Source organism: Ovis canadensis, chromosome 1 (genome assembly GCF_042477335.2).
Source record: "Ovis canadensis isolate MfBH-ARS-UI-01 breed Bighorn chromosome 1, ARS-UI_OviCan_v2, whole genome shotgun sequence".
NCBI lineage: Eukaryota > Metazoa > Chordata > Mammalia > Artiodactyla > Bovidae > Ovis > Ovis canadensis.
The window spans coordinates 181822004-181841687 of NC_091245.1; the positions used below are offsets into that span (position 1 = coordinate 181822004).

At 38.4% G+C, this 19684-nt stretch overlaps 1 pseudogene; it reads left to right on the forward strand.

The window, feature by feature from the left end:
- The window catches only part of LOC138420778 (protein Aster-C-like), a 40539-nt pseudogene that overhangs the window by 1249 nt on the left and 19606 nt on the right, over positions 1-19684 (forward strand).

The window sequence follows — 19684 nt, forward strand, 5'->3', positions numbered from 1 at the left end:
CTGACTGCCAATGACCTTGCAGCTGATTCCTTAGAGAGAGAAGATTCTCTTGTGGCCAGTAAAGCCAGAATGGACTCCTACTGAACATTTGATTTGGAGATGGAAACTGATGAACACACACACACACACACACACACACACACACACCCCATGAAGAGGTTTATTACTTATATATAAAGGCTTATTACTTAGTGAAGTACAGTACATAGCAAAGAGGGAAGAACAGGACAGTCTTCTTAAGCAGATCCAAAGTGACTTGGAAGGACAGGGGAATGAGGCTGGCTCTGGGCTTTTGCGGCAGTTAGGGGGTGGGGTCAAGGGTTCCTGCCTGTGCACAGATTGTTGCTTTGTTTGACTCTGGCATCCACACCAAATGAAAGGGCACCCAGACTTTTTTTTTAACCAACTTGCCCGTTTGAGAGACAGGGAGGAAGAAGGAGGGGTGAGGTTTAAAACTGTCTTCAGGCAAATATGAAAAAATTGGATGAGACTCATTATAATTTACACTTGATGTCTGACTGATGACTGAAATGTACCATTTTTCACTTAGTTGAGTTTTGAACTTAAGTAAGCCATCCTGGCTCTTGTATGAGGCCTAGAGACTGAAGTCAGTAAGGAAAATAAAAGTGCCATTGAATACCTTGTTCAGGAGTCCAATCATGTGTATTTTGAGGAATAAAATGAGTACTTTGGCCACTGTTAGGAATGTCTGGAACTCTTGATGGGGATAAAGAGTGTTCTGGTGAGGCCTTTTATTGTGGCTTTAGTATATGTATTGACACTTGTGACCTTGGTTTATATTTTGAGTACTGAAAACAAGAGAGTTCCAGAGTTCTTTATTCCAAATGGTGCCACTGTTAGGCATGGCCCCAGAGTCTGTAAAAATGTGGAGATAAAGCCAGGTGTTGGCCAGAGCATTCAGGGTTAAGATAACTGTGGGCAGTTCAGTGCAGTGGTCTCCTGTGAGCTCCAGCATGTGGAGGGGTATTGATGCTGTCCACCAAACAACGGGTTTGTCCATCAGACTAATAATAGGAGTTTAAAGTGTCGAGCGCCTACTGCTTTTCACTCAGTTGAATCCAAATTGGTCTGCAGGTATTCAAAGGGTGTGAGAGAGGGGTGACGTCTTCTTGTCCCATGACTAATGACAAAGGAGTGAGAACAGGGGAGGCCATGCCTGCCCATAGGTGGGATATGTTGGAAGGCCCAGATTTGATTCTGTCCTGCAACAAGGAGACCTTGGTGGCTGTGCTGGGCTCGCAAGGTCCTGCTGCCAGGATGGGCAGCTGGGTGTGGAGGGTAGGCTCAGAGCTTAAGAGCCTCTGCTTCTAGGGGGGTCCAGTGTGCTGTCAGTCGTTGCTGTTCAATTGACATATTGTGTAGGAGTAAGGAGATAATTTGTTGCTTTAGAAACCTGTGGACAACTTAGAGGCATTATGAGTGGTTCAGAGACTCCGGGAATCATGAAGAGAGGCTGCTAAAGGATCTGCAGTGAAGGATTCTTTGTGTGTCTGTGTATGTGCTTGTGTGTGTGTTTGGGGGAGAAAGTAGCACTACTGGGAGTGTCTGTTATATTATAGTTTTGACAACTCTCAGAATCCTTTTTGGGAGAGAGCCCTGTTCAGGGTGGACTGACCTGCAAATAACAGCATAAACAGGTTTAAGTAGAATTTGTGAACAACTAATACATCACCTCCCGAATCCAAAAGGACCTGAACGATGTTGGATTTGTATTTTTTTTAAATTTAACTTATTTTATTCAAGTATACTTGATTTACAGTGTTGTGTTAGCTTCTGCTGTACAGCAAAGTGATTCAGTTACACATTTTTTAATGCTCTTTTTCCATTATGATTTATCACAGGATATTGAATACAGTTCCCTGTTGGACTTGCTTTAATGTTGTTTCCTGACATTATCAGGGATGGAGTAGCCCTTGGTTCACCAAATAGTTTTCAAGAATTTAACCAAAGTAGCAGGCCTTATACTATGTGTGGAGCAATGACCCATCTTCTTTTCATGAGTATTTGTATGTCCTGAAGGAGTGTGTCAAAAGAATGACCTTAGAGGAGAAGGTAACATCAATCCTGTGCTCTGGGAGAGACTTGGATACGGTTACCTGTAAAGGCTGTATGGAGTGGCAAGGCTTTTGAGATACCCTGTGTGTAGCCAGGTAAAGGTATATCGTGCCCCCTGGAGGTGAAGGCAAACTGCGACCAAAAGGTCATTGAACAGAACATGCTTATCAAGCTTACAGCATCAGAATATTTATCAGTTTCTGATTGGATGGTGTCAGTAATTTTAATAGTATTGGATAGAGGGACCTTCATGGGTAGGACCATAGCATCAGAGATACACTCATCAACTGTGAGGCACTATTCTTCATTCCATCTTTACCAGGCCACACTGGGCTGCTAAGTAGAGAAACAATAAGAATAATTTTTCTTTCACTAATTGGGTCTTATATAATAAATCTCAATCTTTGAAGGCCTTGTTTTATTTTACATTGAGCTATGTTAACTGTTCTAACTAGAGTTGAGGGTAGTCCGGAGGGTCTCACCTTTATAAAAGCCATTTTGCAAGCTCCAAAGACTTGATTCAGATTTATGACTCATTGGATCAGAGCATCCTTTGCCACTGCATGATATATTTTAGGACAATGTGTTCTGTGATCAGGGAGAATTTAGGCAAGGTAGTTCTAGTAGTTAAGGTGAGACATACATATTTGTTGCCCATTTTATGCTGAGTATTTCCCTAAGATTATAGAGAGTAGCTTGTTTAGATTTAGTTCTTTAAATCTTCAGGAATAACTGTAGTTTGAGCCCAGTATTGACCAAAGGCATGAAGATTTGCCAGTTGGTGCATTTTAGCAGTGGCAGAAAGTGAAGAGGAACTAAAAAGCCTCTTGATGAAAGTGAAAGTGGAGAGTGAAAAAGTTGACTTAAAGCTCAGCATTCAGAAAACGAAGATCACGGCCTCCGGTCCCATCACTTCATGGGAAATAGATGGGGAAACAGTGTCAGACTTTATTTTTTGGGGCTCCAAAATCACTGCAGATGGTGACTGCAGCCATGAAATTAAAAGACGCTTACTCCTTGGAAGAAAAGTTATGACCAACCTAGATAGCATATTCAAAAGCAGAGACATTACTTTGCTGACTAAGGTCTGTCTAGTCAAGGCTATGGTTTTTCCTGTGGTCATGTATGGATGTGAGAGTTGGACTGTGAAGAAAGCTGAGCGCCGAAGAATTGATGCTTTTGAACTGTGGTGTTGGAGAAGACTCTTGAGAGTCCCTTGGACTGCAAGGAGATCCAACCAGTCCATTCTGAAGGAGATCAGCCCTGGGATTTCTTTGGAAGGAATGATGCCAAAGCTGAAACTTCAGTACTTTGGCCACCTCATGCGAAGAGTTGACTCATTGGAAAAGACTGATGCTGGGAGGGATTGGGGGCAGGAGGAGAAGGGGACGACAGAGGATGAGATGGCTGGATGGCATCACTGACTCGATGGACGTGAGTCTGAGTGAACTCCGGGAGTTGGTGATGGACAGGGAGGCCTGGTGTGCTGCGATTCATGGGGTTGCAAAGAGTCGGACACGACTGAGCAACTGAACTGAACTGAACTGAAGTTCATTCAAAACCTATGCTGTAAATCCCACTGATGGGCATATATCTGGAGCAAACTAATTCGAAAAGATACATGCACCCCAGTGTTCATAGCAGCACTATTTACAATAGCCAAGACACAGAAACATCCTAAATGTCCAGATAAATGGATAAGGAAGAGGTGGTACATGTAAACAGTGTACTACTCAGACATGGAAAAGAATGAAGTAATGCCATTTGCAGCAACATGGATGTACCTAAAGATCATTATATTAAATGAAATCAGCCAGAAAAAGACAAAAATCATACAATGTCACTTATATGTAGAATCTGAAAGAAAAAAAAAAAAAGAACTTATTTACAACACAGAAATAGACTCACAGAAATAGAAAACAATCTTATGGTTACCAAAGGGGAGAGCGGGGTGGGGAGGTAGGAAGAGATAAATTAGAAGGTTGGGATTAACATACGCATGCTGCTATATATAAAATTGATAAACAAAAATGATCTACAGTATAGCACAGAGAACTTTATTCAATATTTTATAATAGCCAATAATGGAAAGGAATCTGAAAAAGAATATAGATATATAACTGAATCATTTTGCCTTATGCCTGAAACTGACACAGTAATTCAGATTAACTATGTTTCAATAAAAAATAGTTGTATGTATTTAAAAACTCTATGCTGTAGAATTTTATTGTATAAATTATTTTAGTATGTTTTAGATTTCCAACTGAGTCAAATCGTGGACTTCTGTTTCTTATTTTGTTTACCTGTTTCTTCTTCCTGTATACAGCTGTGTTTCTCTCTTTCTCTCTCTTTTTTTGGTGGTTAGTGAATGTACTTTGGGTAGAGGGGGGGTCCTCTCTATATTTATAAATTTCTTCCTCCAGAGAACCTCAAATCAGTATCACCAGGGTTTGGGGCTTCACCCATGGCAGTGTTTACTTCGTAGAACTTAGGAAACTCAAGCTTAAGTTTTTTATTTTTTAAGTCAGAGCTCAGTTTTTTTCTTTTTAAATAGGAGTATAATTGCTTTACAATGTTGTATTAATTTTGCTAGTTTTTGCTGTACAACAGCGTGAATCAGCTATATGTATACATGTATCCCTTCTCTCTTCTGCCTCCCTCCCACCCATGTAAGTTGAGTTTGAATTACTCTTTGCTGTGCTATGTGGGTTCTGTGGATGCTTTTCCCTGTAACCCTGAGGATCAGCATTTTTGTTCAAAGAGGCATAGGTGGTGGCTGCAGTAGTGGCAGTCATATTTAAGAGACCTAGTGAGCTTTGTGCTCTTATAACAGATGCCACTTCACCTCCCCTTTCTCTCTTTTTTTTTAGCTCCATAGTGACTGCTTTCATGAGTGACCACCTCATGGGCCCTTATCTTCCACTGGATATAATCTTTTCCCTAAGCACTGAGATGGTGCTGGTGGTGGTCAAGAATCTACCTGCCGATGCAGGAGATGCAGGAGACACCGGTTCAATCCCTGGGTTGGGAAGATACCCTGGAGTTGGAAATGGCAATCTTCTCCAGTATACTTGCCTGGAAAATGCCATGGACAGAGGAGCCTGGCGGTCTACAGTCCATGGGGTTGCAAAAGAGTAGGACATGACTAGCGTGTGCTCATAAGCTCTCTATACGTTGAGGCTAGTGCCTGGTTGAGATACGAGATTCATTTATTTCATTCATTGTTTGTATAAATCAGAGTTAATTTACCAGTTTCCTTACCAATGGACAGTAAGGTTGTTTCCACTTTCTTTGTATTAGAAACATTGTTGACCTCATGTGCACATTAAATTGCTGAATTGTAGTACATCTATACCCATTTTAAACCCAATTGCATTACAAATTATTCTCCAAAGAGGTTGAACCAATGGTTATTCTCATTACATTGTATTTATTATTATTATTATTATTTTTACTGTCTAATTGTTACTGTAGCTGACTGAACTTCTGGAGGCTGAGTGTTTTACTCATTTTTGAATCTCCAGTACAAACTAAGTTACCTAATAAGTAGTAGCAGTTGGAAAATATATGATATGTGTATGAATATATGAACTGCAGAAGCAAAAACATATTAATTACTGTTTTATTATCCTTTTCACAATAATTTGTGTATTTTGAGCATTTATTGTTTTGTTTTTAAAATGAACATTTCTCAGTATGTAATTTAAATTGTTTGATACTTGTTTCCAGGTAATAAACGAAAGGAATTCAATCTTTGCCACTGAGTTAAGGAAGAATTAGAGGAAAATCCTACTCCAGTTGTGGATGAGAGGGATATAGTGTCAGCTAAAAAACAGAGGCCAGATATGTATAACTGGAATGGTGACTGGAGCTTTTGGGTAATTTATTTTCTTTCTTATATCTTCATTTTAACCTTAAATGCAAGATTTCTTTGTCTGTAGCAATTCGTATAGTATTTGTAATATTTTCTTATTAGCTTCTACACTTTAGATATTTAAGTTTTAATCTAGAGCCCCAAAGACATTTCAGGTTATACTCTGCTTTGGCCACTAGAAGGCACTGTTGTCTGGTTTGATGGAGTTGGAACTGCCTGCTTCAGTTTCCCTGGGAGAAATCCACACCACAGAAATGGATTCCACTTACATTGGTGCTCTTTATATTGGCAAGAGACTAATATTACACAGAAACTATAGTTCTCAGTGTTACTGAGAAGCCAGCTATTTTACATAAATTTGATTGAAAGAATTGGTTCCTGAACCTAAAAGGAAGTTTAACAATGTTTGGCCTGTAGTGTATAATGATTTTAAGATAGGTTTTAAAACCAGAAGTTTCATATTGTGTTTGCACTGTGCTCACCTGGTTGCATATCCTGGATATGCTTCAGGTTTCCCTACTGTAAAATGAGATTCCTGCTTCTTGATTAGGAGCACAGTCTTTTGTAAGAACAACATTTCTGTTACCATGTGAATGCTTGCGGTTATTATTTTAAAGGACTCATGCTAAATCCTATAACAGTTATGAGCCACTTGATACAATCTGGTGTAATGCCACTGTATGTGAAATTTATATAAGATTCTAAGGCATATATAGTTCCAGTCGTAGTTCATTAGAAAGCTCATCTCTTGATCAGGCATACTTGGGAGCAGAATTTCTCATAATTTTAGAGTAGACTAAAAAAGACATTAATTTAGGTATAAGGATCAGTTTAAGCACCATCATTCTGTTCATAATTAGCAGCTCATGTATTGAATTCTGTAGAATCTTAACGTTAATAACACATTCTTCCTTCCTATTGGAAAAATTAAGATTTTTTGAACCATATCCCTAAGGAAAATATTTGGTTGCTAAGAAATATATAAATAAGTGCACATCCTCAAAAAAAAATGTCCTCTATATTGATTACATTGTTTTGATCACATTTTGAGAAAGTTTGACTGTTGTAGTATTTTTGCCTTTCTGCATTGTGTTTTATAGCTTACGTTATTGTTTGGAAAGCCTTTGTAACTCCAAGGGCTAAATAGTTACCATGACAGACTTAAAGCATCAAAAAGGGTAAAACAAGAAAAGAAAAAAGCAAATGAATGAGAGGATTTAGAAATAGAATGAAAGAGAAAAATAGAGCTTTGTTCTAAGCTTTACTACTCGTTAGTATATGGACCCAGCAGACTTGGCAACACTTGATTAGAAATGCAGAGTCATGGGCCCAACCCTGCACTTACTGGAACAGAATCGTCATTTTCACAGGATTTCCAGGTGATTTGTGTGTACATTCAAGTTTTAGAAGCACTGGTTTAGTGCTGAATGTCCACTTTGGCCCAGTTTAAGACTCTATGATGATTGTGAACACTTGGAGGAATTTTTATATGAATTCACATGAAATAGATTTAGAGACAAATATAACATCTCAGAAATTTTACTGACCTTTCCAAAGGTCACTTTTCCGGAAACCAGAACCATCATAACTTGAGAAGCAAACAGAATTCCAGCTGAGCTATTTAAAATCCTAAAAGAGGATGCTGTTAAAGTGTTGCACTCAGTATATCTGCAGATTTGGAAAGCTCAGCAGTGGCCACAGAACTGGAAAAGATCAGTTTTGATTCCAGTCCCAAAGAAGAGCAATGCCAAAGAATGTTTAAACTACCATACAGTTGTACTCAGTTCACATGTTAGCAAGGTTATACATAAAATCCTTCAAGCTAGGCTTCAGTGGTAATGTCTACTGAGAAATTCCAGATGTACAAGCTGGGTTTCAAAGAGGCAGAGGAACCAGAGATCAAATTGCCAACATTCACTGGATCATAGACAAAGCAAGGGAATTCCAGAAAAATATCTACTTCTGCTTCATTGACAATGCTAAAGCCTTTGACTGTGTGCGTCACAATAAACTGTGGAAACTTTGATCGCTTTACCTGTCTCCTGAGAAACCTGTATGCAGGTCAAGAAGCAACAGTTAGAACTGGACATGAAACAGTGGACTGGTTCAAAATTGCGAAAGGAGTAAGATAAGGCTGTATATTGTCACTTTGCTTATTTAACTTCTATGCCGAGTACATCATATGAAATGCCAGGCTGGAGGAATCACAAGCTGGAATCAAGATTGATGGGAGTTACATCAACAACCTCAGATGATACAACTCTAATGCCAAGAGAGGTAAGAGAAACTAAAGAGCCTGTTGATGAAGGTGAAAGAGTAGAGTGGAAAAGCTGGCTTAAAACTGAACTTTCTAACTATGACAGACTTAGTGTATTAAAAAGCAGAGACATCACTTTGCTGATGAAGATCCATATAGTCAAAATTAAGGTTTTTCCAGTCGCGTATGGATGTGAGGGTGGACCAAAAGAGGGCGCCAAAGTAGTGATGCTTTTGAACTGTGGTTCTGGAGAAGACTATTGAGAGTCCCCTGGACAGCACAGAGATCAAACCAGTCAATTCTAAAGGAAATGAACCCTGAATATTCATTGAAAGGACTGATACTGAAGCTGAAGCTCCAGTACTTTGGCCACCTGATATAAAGAGCCGACTCATTGGAAAAGACCCTGATCCTGGGAAAGACTGAAGACAAAAGGAGAAGGGGATGGCAGAGGATGAGATGGCTAGATAGCATTACTGACTCAATGGACGTGAATTTGAAGAAGCTCCAAGAGATAGTAGAGGACGGAGGAGCCTAGTGTGCTACAGTCTGTGGTCACAAAGAGTCAGACACAACTTAGTGACTAAACAACAAATGACATCTCAGGAGTTTTAGTGACTTTTCCAAAGGTCACCTATCCAGAAACCGGATGTCAACAACTTAGAAGCAAATAAGAACCTGAATAGCTAAATGAGAGTTCACACTGATTCATCTTGTAAGAGGAGAGTCCCTAAGCCTTCATATGGGATTTCTTTATTATTGATTTTTTAAATAAGCCTACATAAGAAGATTCCCATTGGGTAGTTGAATAGATAATTTGAGACCTGAATTATTTGGTGGTGACATATGCGCAGTAGCAAGAGATGACAGGAGCTGCTCAAGGAGTTTAGGAACCTGAACCTCTCAATGTGACAACCAAAGGTCTGTGCAGATCACTGACTCTAATATAGCACTGTAGCTGTTAAAAATGAAGGTTAAGAGATCTGGAAAATAAATAATACATTTTTTCCCCCCTCTGCCATTTTAAATCCATATGCTTCTACCGCTCACTTCATGTTGCCATTTTCGTGTTCTCCTGACAATAAAGTAGGGGTTGAATTGAAATGTGAAACCACTGGGTGGTGCTTTGGGTGGGGTGGGGGTGGGGATTCTAAAGAGCTCCAGTCCTTTATATCTCAGTGCAAAAAGAATTCAGTGAGAGGCAAAGTGTCAGATAAGAAGTGATTTATTAGACTAGGAACACTTGTGAAGCTTAAAGGCAGGCGGGCGAGAGGGTGCCACCTTGAGGGTGCCACCTCGAGGACTTACTGGGCTACAGTTTTATAATCAGAGGAAAAGTGGGGAGGGCGGAAAGACCTTCTTTGTCATTCTTGAATGGACGTCATGCTTCCATCATCAGTTCCTCCTCCAGGTTGGGCAGGGGAGTTTTTTGGTCCCTACATGGTAAAGCTAGGTCAACAAATTATTGTTTGCTATTAATATGTGCGCAGAGAGCACGTCTTGACTTACTGAGCTCACTGAGCAGGATGTGGGTCTCGCGCCATCATTGTTTTATTGTTTGGGGCTTGGCGCATGCTCCCATTGCATTGTCTTGTTGCCAAACAAGCCTGCTTGGCTTTGTGGCTAAGCAGACCTGCTTTCCTGAGTAGTCATTAACTTGAAGGATCTCCCGTATTTTTCCTACTTACAATCCCCTAGTGGGATTAATGTTTTAATCACCTACTTTGTCCCTTTACTCTGTCCCTATCAGAATGAGTGCAGTAAGATGGCGAGATTCACTGAGGGATCCAGAATTAACACAAGGAAGACCAACAGCGTAACAGGAAAATATTCATGAGGCACATGACCTGGTAGTTAGCAAAGAATTAGAAGAGTGTCTGAGCTTCCTCAAGTGGCTCAGTTGTAAAGAATCTGCCTGCAATACAAGAGACGCATGAGACACAGTTTCAACCCCTGGCTCAGGAAGATCCCCTGGAGAAGGGAATGGAACCCACTCCAGAATCCTTGCCTGGAGAATCCCGTGGACAGAGGAACCTGGCAGGCTACAGTCCATGGGGTTGCAAAGAGTCGGAATGCCTGAAGTGACTGAGCGCGAGCACAAAGCTCTTTCGCCAGAACATCTAGATTTAGGCCTAGAATCTAGATTTGGGCCTTTTCACTTTGGGAAAGTTTCTAGCAAAGAAGACTGTTCACTCTGTAAAGTTTTGATATGTAGAGAGTTAAGCCCCAGGAATCTGAAACATTCGCTCATGTGGAATACCTCGTGTATTCTGTGTTGATCTAACTGTACTGAATTTATGTTTAATTTTGCCTTATTGAAAAAAAACTGGGGGGGGGGCGTGGTTTGGGGCAAGCTATGGCATGTGGTTTTCTTAGTTTCCCAACCAGGGATCAAACCTGTGCCCCCTGCAGTGGAAACATGGTGTGCCAACTGAAGTGAATTTAGAGAGTAACATGATACAATTGAACAGATTGGAGATCAGGAAGAAAACACCCAGGATAGAGTGTGTGCTCTGCCCCTGGTGATCTCACTGTGTAGTGCTCTTGACTATGTTGCTTAACCTGTTTGGCCTCAGGTGCTTCACTTGTAAAATTAGACATTAGGCCATAGCATTGCAACTATGTCTTGAATCACGGAAGAGGGTTATGGCTAGCAAGCGCTCATAATTTACAGTCCTGAAAGAAAGTATGTTACATGGGGAACACCTTCCCTTAACATTGTCCCAGTGGTAAAAAGACTGAAGAGTTCTAGATAAGGAGACATACTCTTTGTCATATTGGAAAATTGTTTTGATGCTTCCCCACACCAAAAGAAAAAAAATTGTGAAAACAAGAGGTTACGCGAAAGTGAACCAAAGTTTATTGTCTCCCCTTCCCCACCCCCAGGTTGATTTCTTGCAGGCCCTATTTATCTGTCCTTATGCTACTTAACAATCTGGCTAATAAGTATCTTTCTGATAGTAGGACTTTAAATTGAATCACCACGGCAATAGATACTGAAATCACCAGCTACCGATTTTTGATTTCTATCTTACAAACATAAGGAATCTTGTTGGTTTAATTTTTTTAATTTTAAAATGAAAGTATTTAATCCTAGTATGTGGGGGATGAGTTTTATCATTAATTTTTAAATCCTAATATAACAGTAAAAATTATGTGAAATGAAATTAAATTTAAAATGAAGTTAATAGCAAGTAAATATTTGTGCTTTGCCCTTTAACAGTTAGGAAAAGTACATAGCAAAGGGCTTCTCTGGTGGCTCAGTGGTAAAGAATATACCTGCCAGTGCAGCAGACATGGTTTCGATCCCTGGTCGGGAAGGTCTCACATGCCATGGAGCAACAGCTGTGCCCGTGGGCCACATCAGCTGAGCCTGCGCTCTAGAGCCTGAGAGCCACAATTACTGAGCCCACGTGCCCCAGAACCCGTGCTCTGCAAGAAGAGAAGCCGCCAAAGCGAGAGACCTGCACGCTGCAACTAGAGAGTGGCCCTCACTCTCCATGGCTAGAGAAAAGCCCACAAAGAAGTGAAGACCCAGCATAGCCAAAAATAAGAAATAAAAAAAATTATTAAAAAAAAATTCTTAGAAATATAGCCGAAGGAAAAAACCCCCAAATCAAAACCCTTATTTTCTTTCCTGACTAAAGTAATGATGTATTCCCCATGGATTAGGTCCCAGAGGAAAAGTATACAGAGCTCTGCAGCAGAAGCATTTATTTAGTAAAACCTCTTAGTGATGCAGAGCTCGCAGCTATTGGGAGTAGGAAAAGAGATTTTCTGTTATGTAGGTTTATAAGATGACATCCTTTACTGGATTTTTTTTAATACAAGTATTAATGCTTTGGGTTAAGTACTTACTATAATATTAAGCAGTCTTTTGTACCTTGGTATCTCATTGCTATTAAGTTTGCATTTAAAAATATTTGTCACTTGTATATGCATGCATGCTAAGCTGCTTCAGTTTTGTCCGACACTTCGAGGTCCCACTGACTATAGCCTGCCAGGCCCCTCTGTCTGTGGGATTCTCTAGGCAAGAATACTAGAGTGGGTTGCCATGCCCTCTTCCAGGGGCTCTTTCCGACCCAGGGATGAAACCTGTGTCTCTGTGTCTCCTGCATCACAGGCGGATTCTTTACCACTGAGCTCCAGGGAAGCCCATGTACAAATAAATAGTATGCCTGCTGCTGCTGCTCTGCTAAGTCTCCTCAGTCGTGTCCGACCCTGTATGACCCCATAGACGGCAGCCCACCAGGCTCCCCCATCCCTGGGATTCTCCAGGCAAGAACATTTCCTAGTGGGTTGCCATTTCCTTCTCCAATGCATGAAAGTGAAAAGTGAAAGTGAAGTCGCTCAGTTGTGTCCAGCTCTTCGCAACCCCATGGACTGCAGCCTACCAGGTTCCTCCACCCATGGGATTTTCCAGGCAAGAGTACTGGAGTGGGTTGCCATTGCCTTCTCCTATGTTTTAGTAAACATATTTGGATTTCATTTTCTTCTAGGTCATGGTCTAGTTTTTCTGATTGTACAGGAAATCAGAAGTCTTTCTTGTGTGCTTTGTCCTTGACTTACGGTGTGATCATAGTATTGTTATTCACAGGTGAACTTTTCCACTTGTGGGGGATGAAACTTGCCACAGTCCTGGTCTATAGGTACATCATGGTGATTAATTAATGTTTCACTGTAAAAATTGTTTTGAAATGCCCAAGAGGATTAATTAGTATGTTTATAACATACTCTGGCAACTTTGGAGAAGAGGCTTCCTATAATGCGTTGTCCTTTACAACATATCTTGACTTTTTTTCAAGCTAAAAATGATATTTTGGATTTTCGCTTTGGAAATTGATGAAAAGATTAAACTCATTTTCCAATTTCTGTTGCATTAAAACATATTTTAGGAAATTAAAAATTTTAATTGAAGATATTGTTTGAAATATCTATGTCTCTGAACACTTTTAGACTTAATTAACATTTTTGACAGTATGGAGAGAGGACTATCTAACTTAAAAGCTCTTTTGCTACAAAGTACCTAGAAATTCTGGATGAAGTGTTACAAACATATTTGTAATCAAATGCTTTTCTGGGCTTACAGGTAGCAAGGGAAATACCTAAGGGCTAAAGGAGAAGAGGGAACTGATTACCAGATTGGTGAGCACATGAAGTATGCCGAGGCAGCCCTGAGGAGTTCGTTAGTCTCAGTAGCCAAAGGTTTAATGGCCGCACTGGGATAGCGGATGGTGCCTTGAATTTGCAGAAATTAGAACTGAGAACTCTTTATAAAGCCATGTCTCTTGAAGAGTTTTACCCTCTGTGGAAGGGCAGGTTGAAGACAAGGAAGCTTATCTGTCTAAACTTGGGCTTGGGTTGGTGTGAGAAATTGGGACTTACTGTAGTTCATCTTTCATAAAGTTTTGGGAGTTGGACTTAATACTTTATGAGTGAGCAGAGAGAGATTCAATAAACAGCATGTTAGTCCTTCAGAAACTTCATCTCAAACTACCAGATTGAGCTTCTATGACCGAAGTCATACTTTTCTCAGTCATTACATTATTTTCATTACATTATTTCTCTGCTCAAGATGTTACTTAGTAATAAGTAGTAAAGTAGTAAAATGGCCTAACAATAGTAAAAATAAGGGTATGGAGTATTGACATCTGGAAAAAAGTGTGTGAAAGTGTCAGTCACTCAGTCATGTCCAGCTCTTTGCAACTCTAAGGGCTGTAGCCCACCAGACTCCTCTGTCCCTGGCATTCTCCAGGCAAGATTGCTGGAGTGGATAGCCATTCCCTTCTCCAGGGGTTCTTCCCGACCCCGGGATTGAACCCAGGTCTTCTGCATTGCAGGCAGATTCTTTGCTGTCTGAGCCACCAGGGAAGCCCATTGACATCTGAACCAGCATTATAAGTACTTTAAAAAACATTTCCCCCTCTTATGTAGAATTAACACCTTCATTCTATCCCTACTAACTTTTCCTTTTTTTCCTCTTTTTTTTTTCCACTTGTAGTTTGAGACAAATACTATTTTTCCTTAAAAAAAATTTTTTTTGGCTGCACTTCAGGGACCTTCATTCCCTGAATGAAGAGCTTGAACCCACACCCTCTGCACTGGAAGGTCAAGTCTTAGCCATTGGACCACCAGAAAAGTCCCAAGATAATTTTAGATTCACATGGTTCTAAGAAATAATGAGAGACTCTGTATGCTTTAAAAAGTTTTCCCTAATGGTAACATCCTGCAAAACTGTAGTACAGTGTCATAGCTTGCATATTGATAGTGATAAGGTCAAGTTATAGAGCATTTCTATCACTACAAACATCTTTTTTTTATAGGTTACAACCCTTTTATAGATACAACCATTTTCTTTCTTCCCCTTGCCCCTACTTAACCCTTGGCAACTGCTAATCTGTTTTCTATTTCTGTAATTGTGTCATTTCAAGAATATTATATAAAGGGGATAGTACAGTTATGTAACACTCTACGTTGGCTGTTTTCACTCATCATATTTCCCTGGAGATCCATTCATTTTGTTTTCTGTACCAGTAGTTCATTCCTTTGTAATGCTAAGTAACATTCCATGGTATGGATGAATTTATCCATTGAAGAACACCTGGGCTGTTTCCAGTTTTTGTTTATGATAAATACAGCTGCTGTAAACATTGATGTACAGGTGTTTGTGTGAACAGAAGTTTTCCTCTGGGATGTATGCCCAGGAGTGCAATTGCTGGGTCATCTGATAGTTGCATGTTTAGTTGTACAGAACTGCCAAGCTTTTCTAGAGTGCTATACCATTGTACATTGCCACTAGCAAAGTGTGAGAGATACAGTTTCTCGGCATTCTTGCCTCCTCGCTGAGGGTTTTTATCATGAAAAGGGCTCTTCTGTGTGAATCTGAATTTTAGAATATAGCCATACCTTGTTTTATTGCATTTTACTTGTTTGCATCTCACAGATACTACATTTTTTACAAATTGAAGTTTTGTATACGAACCCTATGTTGAGCAAGACTATCAGTATCATTTTTCCAACAACATTTGCTCACTTTGTGTTTCTGTGTCACAGTTTGGAACTTTTTCAATATTATATTTGTTATGGTGATCTGTGATCAGTGATCTTTGATGTTACTATTTTAAGTGTTTTGGGGTGAATTATATAAGACAGCCTCCTCGGTTGTGCGGCTTGTGGGATCTTAGTTCCTGGACCAGGGATTGAACCCACAACCTTGGCAATGAAAGCTCGAAATTTTAACCACTGAACTGCCAGAGAATTCCCCAGCAGCAGGATTTGAGAGGAATGACAGTAGCCCCTTGCGCCAGGCTTTTTTTTTTTTCCTTTGTCAGTTTTTTTAGAGGTTTTCTAGTTTCACTGATAATTTAAAAATAATCATCTCTTTTTTCATTGATACTCTAATTGTTTTTGTCTTTCTGTTTCATCGATTTCTGTTCTATATGTAATCCTTATTATATATATACTTTTTTGTTCATGTTGGGTTTATTTTGCCCTTCCTCTTCCAAGTTTTTGAGTTGGACAATGAGATTATTACTTTTCCTCTTTCCTAATGTGTGCATTTAGTGCTATAAATTTCTTAGCTTTCATTGTGACCCACAGATGTTGATATATTGTATTTTCATTTTCATTCAGTTCAGTATACTTTTTTGTATCCCTTGAGGCTTTCTCTTTTATCCATTGATTATTTAGATATGTATTTTTTTAGTATCCAAATGTTTGGAGATTTTTGTGCTCTCTTCCTGTTATTGATCTGTAGGTTGATTTCACTGTGGTGAAACACAGTCTATATAATTTTACTTCTCTTAATTTGTTGAGAGATGGCTGAACATATATTCTATCTTGGTTTATGTTCTAATAAAGTGAAATGTGAACAAAATGATGTGTGTCGTTTCTAGAGGGGAGCCCTTAGAGTTGGTACACTATTTGCCATCTTCCTGTCCTAGGATGGTGGAGCCCTTATTAGCATATGTCCCTACGTTAGGACAGTGTGGAGCTAAGGCTTTTGCCAACCCACATTGTTCATTTATTTTTAAACAAGACATAAACCCTTGTTCTTATAAGCACTGAGACTTTGAGGTTTGCTTATTGATACAGTACAATCTAGTCTTTTATGACTAATGTACCAAGTTAATTTACTCTTTATTTTTTCACTTTATCTTATTCCAATCTGTTGCCAAAATTGCCTTAAAAATCTGCTTCTGAGATTGTGGTGTGAGCCACAGATACTAATCACTGAGACTCTGCAGCCAGATCATTTTTAATTAGCTAGGTGCAAGCCATTAAGACTTTTGGACTGCAAAATGCTAGTTTATTGAATTTTACTGTTTGCATGTAGAAATATGCACCAAAACTATTTGAATTACTTAGAGTGAGAGGATTGTTATTTTTTTGAAAATAATGTTAGAGAAAGAGGAAACTGGGACCTTTAAGCACAGATACTTAGCATTCTGATTATAATTATACGGTTAATAATACTATATTATATACTTAAAAGTTGCTAAGAAACTAGATGTTAAATGTTCTCACCACAAAAAGAAATGATAATTATGGGAAGTGATGGAGGTGTTAGCTAGTGCTACAGTGGTAATCATATTGCAGTAATTAAGTGTATTAATTAACACATTGTATACCTTAAATTCATTCAAGTATATGAATAAATAAAACTGGATAAATTCAGACAGTTAGATGTCAATTATATCTCAAGATTTTTTTAAAATGGATAAAGACTAAATGTTTTCTTCCTAGAATATGAACATTGCCTTCAGTGTAAAATAAAATGAAATAATTTTGAATAAATTATAATATTTTTCAAATTATGCAATTTATCTTATTAAATTTTTTAACAATTTTTATTGCAGTATAGTTGCTTTACAATGTTGTATTTGTTTCTGCTGTATAGCAAAGAAAATCAGTTATACATATACATATATTGTCTCTTTTTTAGATTTCCTTCCCATTTAGGTCACCACAGAGCACTGAGTAGAGTTCCTTGGGTTATACAGTATGTTCTTATTAGTTATTTATTTTGTACATAGTGATGTTGATTTGTCAATCCCAACCTGCCTGTTTATTTCACCCTCTTACCCCCTTGGTAACTATAAGATTGTTTTCTACATCTGTGACTCTATCTCTGCTTTACAAATAAGTTCATCTGTACCATTTTTCTAGATTCTACATATAAGTGGTATTATACAATATTAGTCTTTCTCTTTCTAACTTATTTCACTCTGTATGTCAACTTAAACTTGAAATTTAATTTTTTATGTAATTTCAATTTTTGTAAATTTTAGGAATTTTAAAAAATTTGGAAATAGAAAATTATACAAAGAAGAAAAGTGAAATTCCTTATTTTCTTACCAACCAGAGAAAACTATTTTGAGATATTTCCTTCATTTTTTTCCCTTGTATGTGTGTGAACTTTTTTTCCTTTGGTATAATTGGCATCAGTATGTTTTGTTCAATTGCTAAGTCGTGTCTAACTGTTTGCAACCCTATGGACTGCAGCACGCCAGGCTCCTCTATGCTCCGTTATTTCCTGGAGTTTGCTCAAATTCATGACCATTGAATCGGTGATGCTATTAATGTCTAACCATGTCATCATCTGCCATCCCCTTCTCCTTTGGCCTTCAGTCTTTCCCAGCATCAGGGCCTTTTTCATTGAGTCAGCTCTTCGTATCAGGTGGTCAAAGTGTTGGAGTTTCAGCCTCAGCATCAGTCCTTCCAATGAAATTCAGGGTTGATTTTCTTTAAAATTGACTGGTTTGATCTCCTTGCAGTCCAAGGAACTCTCCAGTACCACAGTTCAAAAGCATCAATTCTTCAGCACTCACTCTTCTTTATGGTCAGCTCTCACATCCATACGTGACTATTGGAAAAACCATAGCTTTGACCATATGGACTTTTGTCAGTAAAGTGATGTCTCTGTTTTTTAATATGCTGTCTGGGTTTTTCAGAGCTTTCCTTCCAAGGAGCAAGCATCTTTTAATTTCATGGCTGAATCACTGTCTGCAATGATTTTGGAGCCCAAGAAAATAAAATCTGTTATTGCTTCCACTTTTTCCCATTTGCCATGAAGCGATGGGACCTGATGTCATGATCTTAGATTTTTGAAAGTTTTAAGCTAGCTTTTTCACTGTCCTCTTTTACCCTCATCAGGAGGCTCTTTAGTTCCTCTTCCTCATGTATTGACTCTTTTATCATTACGAACATATCTTAATCTCTAGTAATATTTCTCGCCTTAAAGTCTATTTCAGCTGATAGTGGTATAGGAACTCCAGTTTTCTTGTGATCACTGTTTGCATGGTGTATATGTCCATTCTTTTACTTTCAGCCTCTTTGTGTTTTTGTATCTAGGTTGTGTGTCTCTTGTGGACAGAGTATAGTTGGGTCTATTTTTATCCAGTTTGACAGTCTCTGTGTTTAACTTATTTATATTTATTGTGTTTATAATATATATTTATATGTTAACTGAAAATTTACAAATTAATTGGAGATCACTTGGATTTATAAATAGCCATTTTGTTGTTTTCTCTGCATCTCATATATATTTTTGTTCCTCTGCTCCCCCTTTATGTGTCAAATAAATACTTTTTAGGCTACCACTTCAGTTCCTCTTGATTTAAAAAATGTAGTTGAGTGTTTTTAAAGGATTGCATGAGGGATTACACTGTACATCATAACCTCTCACTGTATACTCCAGATTACTAACTTAATTCTGCTAAAATAGTGAACCTTTGTTCCATCCTAGCTCCATTATCTCTCCCCTGCTTTTATATATATGTATGTCTCATATGTGTTTTATATGTATGGTACATATATTTGTTCTATATGTATATCAATTTCACTTTAATGTGTCTAAGTCTGAATCTCTTGTCTGTATCTTATTTGCGATTCATTACTCTTCTTTGATTTGTACATTGTCCTCAAATTTTGAAAAATTTGACCAGTACTTACATATTTTTCTGCCTCCCTTTTCCTTCTGATACTCTCATTACATGTATTTTGATGCACTTAATGCTGCCACACTGGTCTCTGAGTCTCTTGTTTATTTTCTTCAAACTTTTTTGTTTCTGTTCTTCAAATTGGATAAATTTTATTCATCTGTCTTTAGTTCACTGATTCTTTCTCTGCCATTTTGAATCTTCTTTTGTACCCCTCTAGTGAATTTTTTATTTTGGTGATTATAGTTTTCAACTTCAAAATGTCAGGTCCTTTTTTTTTAATTAAAAAAAGTTATTCATTAAGATTCTCTGTTGAGATTCTCTACTTGTTGATATGAGTCACTGTTGTCATACTTTTCTTTAATTCTTTGAGCATTGTTCTCATTAGTTCATTGAAGATATTTTAAATAACTGCTTTGATATTTTTGCTAAATCTAGTATCTTGGAATCATGAAAGACTCTATTGCTTGCTTTTTCTCTTCTTATTATGAGTCACATTTTCCTGTTTCTTTTTATGTTTCATATTTTTTTTTGAAA